Here is a 14,133-nt window from a genome sequence, read left to right as displayed (position 1 = left end):
CAGTAACTTACTGGCAGCTGGATGCCAGTAATTTACCGTAAAATGTTTACAGTATTATTACTGTATTTTCACTTACAGTATACTGTACCATTTACTGTATTTGCATTTACAGTATTATTACCGTATTTTCATTTACAGTATTAGTATTGTTTTCTTAAATTTTCAGTATTTAATTTTTTTTTTTTTATGTATGTTTGAACTCGACAATCGACTACTGTGGACTTCGACCGAAAACAGGATGTAAATACAGGTATGTGCGCTGGCTGAATAAACATCATTTTTTATATATTTCTTTCACATCTACTGCAGTCAGATTCACCCGCGTTCACTCCGAAGGAATCACTCACATGACCTGTGCACTTGTAATGACACATCAAGGATGTTAAGAGCCTAAAAGCAGGTTTAAAACTTGCCCCATTGAAGTCAACAGGGTGCAAATTTTAAAACGAGGATAACACGGTGTAGGCAACACCGATTTTTGTCGTTGTTCTCTGTACTGACAGCACTCCAAATGTACAAAAAAATTAGCTCAATGTTAAAATTGACCGGAGTTCTCCTTTAAAGTTGTATTGTGAAAGGTTTTGTGGGCGGTTTTTTGAACCGATAAGTAATACCTCTGTTTTGTCTGGATTTAATAAAAGAAAATTACGCGTCATCCAATCTTTTATATCTTTAACACACTCTGTCAATTTGGATAAATTAGCGTTTTCATCTGGCCGTGATGAAATATATATTTGAGTGTCATCAGCATAACAATGGAAACTAATTCCATGTTTCCTTATAATATTTCCAAGTGACATCATATATACTGAGAATAACAGAGGGCCTAACACAGATCCCTGCAAGCTCTCTGGCAAGCTCTCTGATGAGAAACACTGAGGGTTTCAGGCTGAGGCTTTTCTTTGGACCTTTCCAGATTTCCATCTGATCTGTGCCTTTCGTGTTTGGTGCCATCACGGTTGATTCTCAGAATGAACCTGCAAGCACAAGCAGGGAAAAATATATAATTTTTTCAGACTGGTGTTGGCAGAATTTTCCTTAACTCTCAAACTTGATGCTGCGTATACTTTGACGTTAATAAAAGCACTACATCTGATTCTGAATGCACCTACAGGGATGGTATTACCTCATAATCCATTACATTCAAATCATTAAAGCTTCATTCTTTTTCAAAACATTCCTGTAGCTTAGATTTCCAGGGAATGGATAACTTAAATTAAACTTAAATACAATGTAATTTGCTTTGGATAAAAGTGTCTTCCAAATGCATGCATGTAAATGTAATGTAAAAAAATATATATATATATATATATATATATACAGTATATAGGTTTACCTAATTCTGCATTCGACAAAATGGACAGCTAATGCTGAAGAGTCGTCTGTTAGCTGTTGTAACTGGATGATGATTCTGCCCTTCATTGTCAGCATCCATGTTTTTGCTTAGAGAACAGACTCTCCTGAAACAGACAAAGTCACAGCAGCCTTTTAGTGTTCTAGTTTACAGAAAAAACTCAAATACAATAACAGAACTTATTACTAACAACAATGACATATGGGGCCCTATTTTAACGATCTGAAACGCAAGTATCAAGCGCGAAACGCAAGTAACTTTGTGGGCGGGTCTTGGGCGCTGTTGCTATTATACCGGCGGGATAAATGACTCTTGCGCCCGACGCAAATCTAAAATGGGTTGGTCTGAAGTAGCTTCATTATTCATAGGTGTGGTTTGGCCGTAACGTGAAATAAACCAATCAGAGCGTGATCTCACATTCCCTTTAAGAGCAGGCGCATTTGTTCTATAGCAGATTCCTATTATAACGGCGGATTTGCCAGGCGCACGCCAGGAGCGTTCACAGCCGAGGAGACCGACGTTCCCGTCAGGGCCGTAAAACACAGAGAAGTGACGTTGGGGATGGAGAAACACACCCAAATTAACTTCGGTTAAACAGGCGTATGATAATTTGGGTAAATGTGTAAGCTAGATGTATGCTTTTATAATAAACTGTCTATCTATCTATCTATCGTAATAATGTATGATTTGCAAAAATGAAAACTGCTGCTTCTGTGTAGATGAGAGAATCGAAGTGTATGCACGTTGTGCACACGCTACATTGATTATGGCCAAGCATGCGCCCTTAAAATAGCATATAATAACATGCGCAACGCGCCACTGACTTTAAACTAGTTTTTTTCGGTCAGTGGCGGAATTGTTTTCTAAACCTGCAAAATAGCATGAGGGAACGTTTGCGCCGGAACACACCTCCTCTTTGCGCTGAACCGCCCCCGGGAGCGCAAGTGTATTTCTTAGTTAACCGACGTGCGTCTGTGGAGGGAAAAGTCCGCTGTGCGCGGGTGCAAAATAGTAATGATACATGCGTCGGTGTACAAAGTCAATTGCGCTGGGTGCAAGATAGGGCCCATGGGGTGAAGATGAGGTAAGATATGATGTTGTATGGTGTTTATAGTTTTTAATCAATTAAACAACATTAAAAATATTAGTTAGCAAAACTTTTCTATATTGATAATGGTATATTGCTAACCCTTTCCTCCTCCTCCTCCTCTTCTTCCTCCAACGTCAACCCGTTCTGTGTATTAGTGGAGGGCATCAGCAGTGATGTACAGTCCGGGGGGAATGGATGCTGCAAATTCAAAATAAAGAACAGAAACTGATGGATGATTGTTTAAAAGCACTTTAACTCTGCTGCCTGGTAAACCCCTGTTTTCTCCCCTTCGGTTGGTTTTATTGGCAGTTACATCATATAATATTTGCCTGCTTAACTAATGCATACTTCAGCTAATTTAGTTGATGTCATCTTACTCACCTGTAGAAGTTATCACCGTTACCAAGGCAATCACAAAAAAAGACTCCAAAATACACCTCCGACATTGCAGACGACATAATTCAGACCACAAACTTGAAAATAAAACAAAAGATGAAATTAACAATGGTGTTGGATAAAAGGTTAGTTTACTCAAAATTGTAAATTCTGTCACCATTTACTCACCCTCAACTTGTTCATAACCTCTATTAATTTATTTATTGTGCTGTATACAAAAGAAGATATTTTAAAGAACATGAGTAACCAAACAGTTTCTGGCCTCCATTGACATTAGTATTTTTTTTTTTTCTATTATAGAAGTCCATGGGGACCAGCAACTATTTCATTACCAACATTCTTCAAAATATCTTATTTGATGTTCAGAAGAAAGAACTTCATGCAGGTTTAGAACACCTTGTGGGCGAGTAAATGATGACATGATTTTCTGTTTCAGGTGTACTATCCCTGTAACTTAGTTTTACTCAGTATTTACATTGTACATATGCCAAACTAGCTAAGTTGTGAAAGAGGGGACAGAACATACCAAAGTTATTATGCTTCTCTGTTAATAAGTTTACTTCGGCTAATTTAGGTGAAGTTAACCTAACGTTACCAGTTGATGTTATCAGTATGACGGCAATGAAAAGGCTCCAACACACACCTCCATCGTTGCAGATTGCAGATGACATTATCCAGATCACAAGCCTGAAAATAAATCAAAGCATATACGTGAAAATATTGTTTAAAAACCGCACTTAAACAAGGGTTTCGTCTATCTCTCTCACTTTACCTCAGTATTTCACGTTAGTTCGCTGCGGTTAACGTTAAGTTACCGACGACGACGCCCGCCTGCAGAGCTGACTTGCGTTAAAGAGGCAGAGGAACACACAAACATAATTTTTTATCGGTTTAACTAAAGAATATTTCGGCTAATATAGGTGAACTTAATTTACTCACCAGTTAATATTATCACCATGACAGCGACCCGGCCGACAGTCAGGAAAAAAAGGCAGTAAAGTTAGGCACCAAAACCATTCTGACCGACAGTCAGGGAAAAAAAAGACACCAAAACCATTCAGACTAAAACAAAACGATAAATCATGTTAGTTTGCTGGTAAGTAAAAACATTTGAAAATGTTTGTTTTACATAAAATAGAAATAATATACTAACCTTTTTGGTGAGTTACTGCATTTACTGCCACTTCAACCCCTCAAAAAAAAAAAAACACTTGAAAAGAAATCTCTCTTGCCATTGGTCAGTTTTTCGTGGGCAAGTTCACTACTGTAAATTGATTTACAGTAGGGAAGAATTACAGTAGTGACCATATATTTTCCCATAATCCTTTGCTGTTTACAGTAACATACTATATACATATTTTACAGTATCTTATTGTACATATTAAGTACGGGGGACTGCAGATGTAAAATAGCCTTGGGGCTAACTCTGGCATATTTACATTGCTGAAAAGCTAAGATGTTCATTAACATGCATTGTCCCTTTTAAATAAAAATAAATATTACATTAAAATACTGTTCAAATTACAGAAAACCGTTACAGTGTATATATGGATAGATAGATAGATTTTAATTTCAATTTCATAAGATACAGGACGTTTTGTTGGTTGCTTGGATTCAATTTCTGCAGCATTGAACTGTGTAGCGTGGCCCGCTGTGAAATCTAATTGGTCCAAAATCCCACACCTCATAACTGTTCATTAAACATTCTGATTATATTCTGATTAGTTGTGATTGTGTTGAGACATACAGCAGTTTTCTGGTGGACAGAAAAAGTGTTTGTCACTGAATCTTCTCATCTAGTTATGACAATTGTTTCAGGTAATTTCAGGTAAAGACTTCCAAGTAAACCTGTTCAAATGTAAAATTATTAACAGCGCATACGGAATTTGCATCTCCTGGATATTTTGCACATTTCTGGAGAATCAGATCGCCGTCATACACAAAGTTCTACACATTCCCTGCCTGTTTATTTATGTGGTATGGTATTAAGTGTATGAGATTGAAACAAAATTTTTATTTCTGTACATAAAAAAATTAATTTATGTATGACTGACAAATGTATGATAAAAGTGAAATTCTAATTTTTGTGCAATTCAAATGCATAAATCTTAGGCTAAATATTTTTAATGTGTTTAGGAAATAGTATTTATACAAAATCCTCCTTATTACCTCATATGATTATGAAGGACACATTTCTGAATAGGAATAGTACACTGTATACATTTTTTTTTTTTTGAAGATGTAAATAAAACAATAATTATTGGAGAGCGTTTTACAAGAAGAAATACTATTTTTAATCATTCAATGTGTTACTTGCAGTTTCTTTGTAAATGTTTGAGAAATTTACTAGGAAATTCTCAGCGAAAATAGTTTTTCGCAATTTTATTTAATTTTTTTTTTTCAGGGTAAACTAAAAAAAAGTTCCTGCCTTAAATTTTTGAGTTCAAGCTACTTGGATGTTTAAGTCCATCCATCCATCCATCTTCTACCGCTTATCCGGGCCGGGTCGCGGGGGCAGCAGTCTAAGCAGGGATGCCCAGACTTCCCTTTCCCTAGACACTTCCTCCAGCTCTTCCGGGGGGACACCGAGGCGTTCCCAGGCCAGCCGGGAGACATAGTCTCTCCAGCGTGTCCTAGGTCTTCCCCGGGGTCTCCTCCCGGTGGGACATGCCCGGAACGCCTTCCCGGGAAGGCGTCCAGGAGGCATCCGGAAAAGATGCCCGAGCCACCTCAACTGACCCCTCTCGATGTGGAGGAGCAGCGACTCTACTCTGAGCTCCTCCCGAGTGACCGAGCTTCTCACCCTATCTCTAAGGGATCGCCCAGCCACCCTGCGGAGAAAGCTCATTTCGGCCGCTTGTATCCGGGATCTTGTTCTTCCGGTCATGACCCACAGCTCATGACCATAGGTGAGAGTAGGAACGTAGATTGACTGGTAAATCGAGAGCTTCGCCTTGCGGCTCAGCTCCTTCTTCACCACGACAGACCGGTACAGGGACCGCATTACTGCAGAAGCTGCACCGATCCGCCTGTCAATCTCCCGTTCCATCCTTCCCTCACTCGTGAACAAGACCCCAATGATGCACTCTTCATTCAGAAAGTAATAGATTACAGAATTACAGCCATTTCACCAGCTTAGTATTGACATGGACTGGGAATGAAATTGAGATACCCTCGAAATATCAAGGAAATTTGAATTTTTCATGATGTGATTCCTTTAAGAGACACATACTCTCACAGGCACACAGAAAATTCAATCTGATCGCATCAGCGATTGTGGCCTTTTATATAACTCCACTGTCAGAAAAGTCACTCGAACCACCTTCATCCGTAGTTTTAAATCAAAAGATGTCTGTGATTTATAGATTAACTTGGTTCCATGCTCACTGAAACATGTTTCCTCTGAACAGGGAGTCTTTAAAAGACCATTACAACAGCACAAGTCATGACAGCATCATAAAAATCACTTAGAACTGGCACAGCATCAGAACAGCCTGAACAATTGATGAAGGTTGTAAGGACCATATGAAAATGTTGCAGCAAAATGAGCTATGAACTCAATAAATAACCTTCACACACAGTACAGCAAGATCCAGGAATGCTAAATGGAAAAGGAGACTCTTAAATGATTTTTTTTTCCTGTGAACAAAACAACAAATGCTCCTTACATCTTCATTTAAGTTCATTTATCACACACAAAGCCCTCATCAAATTCTTCATACGCACTTCAAACACATTTCGACATGCATTATGAAACAAGCCGAATGTATCTTGGGGATAATCTAGAATTATGCTTATGGTGAGTGTGTTTTTCACAAAAGTGCACCTGTATCTTCTGTTCATGCCCCAGATAAACATCACAAATAGGCAAACGCTGTCTGAAAAGTGCTACATGCTGCGATCTGGCCTCTCATTTCTCTGACATTGGTGAAATTATCACCTTGATTACCTGCCAATCAGTTTGTAAGGTGCTGCAGACAATGCAGATATCACACACACACACACTGATGCACATTTATAACGCTCCGCTTGTTTGTTAGCTTGTTTCCTATAGGAAGTGAGGGGGATGAGATGACCCAGATATGTTCACCTCTTAATGTTAGGAAATTTGTTCCATTAGCCTCTGCGATCTCACTGGGTTGAGAGGAGGAAAGCCATAGCAACCAGCTGAGCATCACGCCTCCTCTCACTAGTGCCGTGTAGAGTTCAGGATTTCAAAGACCGTCATTACAATGGTACCTGCAGCTGAGGAGGCGAGAACCGGTGTTAAAAAAAGATGACCACCCTAAGGCATTTTTCTCTTTTCAATGCAGACATAAAAGAAAGAAGGATAGATAGAAAGATATGAAGAAAGAAAGAAAAAGGAAGGAGAGCTAAGCTACATTTGGGTGAGCAAATCTTGATCATTAACAAATTGCATCTACATTTTCAAATAATGATTTGCTAAACAAACACCAAACGTTAATGTGTTTTAAAGAATGCTTTTTATCAGTGTTTGTTCCCCAAGAATCAAATCCTTGACCTTGGCATGATCTACGGGTTGCACATCATTCAGAATTGAACTGAGTATGCCTTTTGAATTCCAATTCAATTTGTGAACTTAAACTGAGGTAGAATATTTGTATTTCGAATTTAAGGAAGCAGAATTAAAATAAAATGAAATTCAAAAGGACTCCAATATGAGGTTTTTAATAATATATTTTAAAAAATGTGTTATTCATAAACTTTATCATACACAAAATATGAGGTATTTTCAGAACAGTGTTAGGTAAGTTGCTCTAAAAAAAGTTATGAATACTAGCTACTAATTCAATAACTTCAACGTATTGCATTACTTATTATTTACTTTCTAAATCCCTTATCAATTTCGATGAATTGAACAATACAAGGATAGACATAAAACTTATTTTTTAATTCTTTCAAATAAATAATATAAAATTGCATAAATTATTCTTGAACTGGCCAAAGTGTGTGAAAGGAGAAGGTTACATTAAAAACATGTTAACGTGTTAAATCCACTATTGTTTCATAGAATTGTTCTATAGTCTATACGGTTTTTAATGCAATTACATCAGAAGTAACTAAATTACAGAAAAATTAAGAGTGATCCCTTATTAGTTAATTAGGCTTACCAGAGGGAAAGCTTAAATTATATGTTCTTGCTGTCATTTTAATTCAACTTTCTGTGGCCAATTCATTTCAAATTCTAACTCCTGAATTGAAATGCATGTAAATTCTGCCAAACCCTAATGCTATCAGCTGAAGTACAGGAAGAACGAACAGAAAATGACAACATATTTTTGATATATCAAATATGCAAAGCAGTATTAGTTGTGTAAATGTTAAAATATAAAGAATTCAGATTTCTCAAACATCAACAGAGGATTAAACAATCATTGCTATAAAATAGACAATACTAAAAGGACTCATAATTTAAAAAAATCTTGTCATGACATCTTTTTATATAGATATTTTAGAGCATTTAAATGGATCCATGTGATCTAAAGACAAACATGCCACACATAAGCGCCTCCTGACCATCAATAAAAACTTGAGGGTTAAAAAAAAGGGTTTCAATCACAACTGCAACCTGGTATACACACAAACACACACACACACACACACACACACACACACACACACACACAAAGTGCTAGAAGCATTTAAGAGCAGCCAAACACTTTCTGAACACCATACTTTTAAAATCGTTCACATTGCCTGCAGGTCCCAGATGTTGTTTGTTAATTACACTGTAAACCCAGATTTTGATTCAACTCAAAGAGATTGAGTTTATATTACTTAAATGTGTCTAATTTATTGACATTACTTGTTAATTCTGATTAAACTGAACTTTTTCTTGTCCTTTCTTATTGTAATTGAGTGTTTAAGTCAAATCAGTAGTTACTACTCAAACAAACTGAGTTTGTATTACTTAAACATGTGTCATTTTTTACATTAATTATGAATTCTGAGTAAACTGTACTTTTTAATGGCATATCTTATTGTAATTATGTGTTTGAGCTCAAACAACTTAAAATCACCAAGTTTTGCCTGTCCAACGGTAAGTTCAGAGGGTCAAAAACAAAATATGAAATCGCGAATTACTTCCAGATGGAGTCATGGGCAAGTTCGTGATTTCTGGGCGTTATTGTTGTGTTAAATTCGTAATACAGAATGATGTATCTTTTACGGAACAGCTGTAAATATACAGCACATTTCTGTTTTCAACCCGATAAATTCGTAATATACAGTATCGAGTATCATACTGTATTGCGTTGTGGGATTGATTTCTTTCGCGCTCAATTCAGTTCAAATGTGACGCGACGCGAGCAGACAGTACAGGCAAACTTGATTTGTCAGCGGGATTCAAATGAACAGAATAACCATTCCTGTCATCAAGATAAACAGCGTCTGCGAATCTGTGAGCAATTTTTAAGCTTTTGTGAGCTTCGGTTCGTGTTTCAAACAGTTGCCTGCGACGCAGCTCGCAGCAGAAAATGGACGACATTAACGTTACATGAAGACGGATGGAAGAATTTGTCATCTGAATAATCTAACCTGCGCCTGTGACGATAAGTGGGATTTAGAGTTTGAGAAGATGGAAAATTGTTGAACTGAGTGATACGGTAAGCCAATATTTTTTTGCGTTTGCATTTCTACATTGTTTCCACGTAACTGTTATTTGGTTTGATGATTTTAACCGCGGCCTCGCAAGCATTCACTCTGTTCCACATGTTTACCAAGTAACGTTAACTTCGACAATTCACATAATAGGCAACATTTACCATGTAATTTGCACGATGTGCTTTTGATATATATATTTTTCGTTTCAGGGTTTGTAATCTGATGACGGTCCAGTGCTAATGTAAGTGCTTTTAAGTATAGTGTAACGTTACTGCTAGCTGCTACAGTTATAGTATCTAACTACGTTATATGTGGTAAAAAAAAAAAAAAAAAATGCTGTCAGTTCTGTGATCCTGTGCTTTTGAATCGTTGTCAGAGTTTTGCTAGCACAAGAAAATCCATGTTCCTAATGCTATTTTCAAATATATTTTATTCCTGATTACCATGCCATGGTCCTACAACTAACGTTACTCCCACAATTCAAAGAGAAGTTAGACGGTGTTATCCTTAAAGCAGATAAGTAGATATTATTCAACAAATCTCATTAATCTGGAATATGTTTTATGTTTTGGTTCTGTTGATCATGGTTGTGCTGTCCTTTGTAAAAATTGTTTCAGGAATTTGCAACGCTGATGTCCAGCAATCTAGAGTCCACACTTTATATTTCTTGATATGTAAACATTGGGTAGTTTTAACCTAAAATGAAAAGCCATCATTTACTCACCCCATTGCAAAATATGTTTTTCTAGTGTTTTTTAATTGTTTCCAGTCCAGATATCTAAAATTCTTACATGAAGAACAAGTAAAAATTGTCTTGTTTTCTGAAAGAATAAGTCAAAATTAAGTGAGTTTATGCTTAAAACAAGCAAAATAATATGCCAGTGCGTTTTAACGTTCTAACCCTAATCAATTTTAATGTTTAGGTGAAAAATGTAATTCATAGAACTATGAATAGACAACTACATCGAACCACAGTGAAACCCACAATAGTTATTTTAATTATTAATTATTTTTTTTATTTTTTCAATTACAGGTCAATCTCTAAGCGACCAGTGCTGGACATTACGTTTGGAAGGTCAAGGTGTGTGTGGAAAGGATAACAGCATCTTCATCACTGGCCTGGCAGCGCTGTTTGCCTCCTCCTATGAGTTCAGCTTGCAGTACAGGAAGAGGCAGCACCTTGAGTTTGTTCAGAGGTTTGTCATTAGCATATTTGCCATTCATATAAATATTAGACTGAATTGTGACTTGTCTTCTTGACAGTATTTATTAAGCTGACTACTGGTATAAACAATATGGCCATGGTTTCCATACTGGGCTTAGCTTAAGCCAGGTCTAGGCCTTAATAAAATTAGGGTATTTAAGCAGCTTTTATAAAAATGTCTAATAATAAAAAAAAGCATTACTGGTGTGCATCTTGAGACAAAACAGTGGCAGTCACATATTTTAAGATATGTCAGTGCAAGTTGTTTAGTTGAAGGATTAGTGAAAATTCTGTCATTAATTACTCACCCTTATGTCGTTCCAAACCTGTAAGACATTCGTTAATCTTCGGAACACAAATTAAGATATTTTTGATGAAATCTGAGAGGTTTCTGAACCAGCCATAGACAGCAACGTCTTTGCAACTTTCAAGGCCCAGAAAGGTAGTCAAAACATCGTTTAAATAATCTATGTAACTACAGTGGTGCAACCTTAATATTATGAAGCGATGAGAATACCTTTTGTGCACAAAAACAAAATAACGACATTATTCAACAATCTCTACTCTTCCACGTCAATCTCCTACGTGTTGACGTAGTGTAAACAGTGTCAGCTCACCTTTATTTATATAGCGCTTTTAACAATATAGTTTGTTTCAAAGCAGCTTTACAGTGATAATAGGAAAGTACAGTAACATAGATTGTTTAGGCTTTACAGCAGCTCTAGAATAAAGTTATTACAACTCTGTGTACACAAACAATGTTCTCAATGCTGGAGTTCAATTTAAACGAAAATATGGTCAAACTTAAGTGGCGTTTCCATCCTAATTATGCTTTTAAATGAAAGTTTGCCTCAGGTAGATTAACAAAAAGAGGTTGCATTTTGGCAAGAGTTATCCTTTAACGCGTTCTTGCCTGGTGGCTCGAGAACGCAAACCCTGTTATAGATTTCAAGCTGCCAGCCTTGAAAAAAAGCCAGTGCAGCGCTTCTGGGTTCTACGTCAGAACGTAGGCTTATTATTGGCCAACTCTGGTCGTGTGTGATGACCAAGGAGCTAGCCAATAGTGAGCCTTCATTCTGAACGAGAACCCAGAAGCGCTGCACTGTTTACACTGTGTCAACAGTGTTGGAGAATGACATGGAAAAGAAGAGATTATTAAACAATGTCGTTATTTTGGGGTTATTTAGCACACAAAAAGTATTCTCGTTACTTCATAATATTAAGGTTGAACCACTGCCGTTATATGTACTATTTACCGATGTTTTTACCACCTTTCTGGGCTTTGACAGTCGCAATGACATTGATGTCAATGGAGGGACAGAAACCTCCCAGATTTATCCAAAATATCTTAATTTGTGTTCCGAAGATGAACGAAAGTCTTGAGGGTGGGTAATAATGACAGAATTTTCATATTTGGGTGCAAACATGCAGTTTAGTCTGGTAAACGTCATGTTTAACATTATCCATGTAGTCATGTATGCAATTCACATTGCGAGGCTTGCAATTAAGTTAAATTAGTTAGTTGACAGTGCGCTTGTAAACAGACACATTGAGTTGATGTATTTTAACCAGGGCAGAAGAAATATCAGTTATTGATCACAACATCCAGCATTGCATTTTTTTTCATGTTGTTTAGTTTTATACAAACAAATTAGTCGTTAAAACCGATATCTGGTTTTTATTTACACATTTCTTGTGCTGTTTCTCTCTGTCAAAATATATAATCTCAGTCCATAATATTTCATTGTTGTTGTTTTTTCCCTTTAGACGATTTCCTGGCATCAATCCTGAACGTGGATCAAAAACAAAGAAAGGACAAGTAACTTCAAAGAAAACTGGCCAAGTTGTGCAAAAAATGAACACTGTAAGCCTACAGGTGTCCTCACTTCTGCGAAAACTTGAAGACTTTGAATGGGATTTCGTTTGCACTTTTATGGACTTCAAAACAGAAACAGCACATCACTTCCAAAGCTTGGAAGAGCCAGGACATTTTTAATATAACTCTGATTGTATTCGTCTGAAAGAAGAATGTCATATACACCTAGGATGACTTGAGGGTGAGTAAATCATGTGCTAATTTAAGATTTTTGGGTGAACTATCCATTTAATTAAGCACTCAGTGTTACCTGTTTGTTGTTAAAGTGTTAAAATTGCATTTTATGTTTAAAAAATTCAGCCAACATGTTCACAGAAGGCGATTTTCTGATCTTTGCTTTTAACCAAAATAAATGTTTTAAAACCCAGAAAATGTTGTTTTCTTTTTCCTAGTGTGGCTACTCTTATGAAACCTTAACGTATAATATTTTAATTATGTAATTATAAAAGCAGCATTCCCTGTAAAATAAGTTTAATATTGTAAAAGTATGTGGTATATACTGTATTTGGTAATTATAGTGGAGTACTGTAAATGCTTTTTACTGTACTAGTGCTGTAAAAATACAGTATGTGAGGAAACTACACACTAGAAGCCTATTAGGCCATGGCTTTGTTTCTTTTGTTGCTAAAAAAAAGACATGTATAACAAATATAATTGGATCAGTGTAATGTTGCAGTATGTGTGTATTTTACATGGCTCTATTGATTGAAAGATATTTTGAGTTTCAGGAACTAAAATTTAAGTTGGGCCCATTAGAATATACAATTTAGTTGAATTGGTAATGGAGTAATGCTTACTTAACAAGCTGAGTTAAATAAATGGGTGGGGAATGATTGTTTAAACTAAGTATCTTCAGTTACTGTAACTCGGTTATAAGTACATTCAACTTAAATGTACTATTCCATTCCATTATGGGCTTAAGTACATTGAACGTAGTCCACTTCACTTATTCAACTAATGCTTCATTACTTAAAAAATGTAAGGCAACGAGTTACCTTGGTTTTTTTAAGTAAATTCTACTTATCCGGGTTTACAGTGTAGAGCTGCACTTTGCAAGAGGCCGAGTAACATTCCAAGTGAAAAACGAATCAGTATAATATAGTAAAAACGTGAGATATTGTAACGATATAGACACAGAGAGCACACCGGGAGAACAGTTAACATCAGTTTATTGAAATTGCAAAGAGAATGACCACACGTTGATAGCAGGCGCAAACAGCGTGATGAGGGATGATGAGATGTCAACTGAAAGTAATAGTCCTTTCCTGAATATAATATATAGAGTGGAAGAATGATGGTGGAAGAACAAAGGAGAACAACTATGGAGATGGTGACAAGAGTGGAGATTGTGGAATGCTGGAGAAGGTATAGGAATCTTTCCTGAGATGTTGTCAACAGGTAAGTAGCAATTCAAATGTCAGTATCCACTTGGGAGAACAGACAATGTGTGTGACTGAGGTGTGTGCTTAAGTAGTCCATGGTTGATAAACAACAGGTACAGGTGATTAGTATTCGGGTGACAATGATCGTTGTGAGGGTGTGAAAGCAAAGCCACTGAAACATATTTCCAAAACTTTGACCAGATCTTT

General features: G+C 36.6%; 1 long non-coding RNA gene across 1 annotated transcript; it reads left to right on the top strand.

Annotated features, from left to right (window-relative positions):
* The first annotated feature begins 8,943 nt into the window (after positions 1 to 8,943).
* Positions 8,944 to 12,910, top strand: LOC311286666. Its single transcript, XR_014626610.1, has 4 exons — positions 8,944 to 9,466; positions 9,674 to 9,705; positions 10,498 to 10,660; positions 12,436 to 12,910. It is a non-coding gene; the product is annotated as an uncharacterized lncRNA (long non-coding RNA).
* Positions 12,911 to 14,133: the final 1,223 nt, after the last annotated feature.

The sequence above is a fragment of the Rutilus rutilus genome, assembly GCF_951802725.1.
Source record: "Rutilus rutilus genome assembly, chromosome: 2".
Lineage (NCBI taxonomy): Eukaryota > Metazoa > Chordata > Actinopteri > Cypriniformes > Leuciscidae > Rutilus > Rutilus rutilus.
The sequence above is the reverse complement of the archived record's forward strand: the minus strand, read 5'-3'. Positions and strand labels throughout refer to the sequence as shown.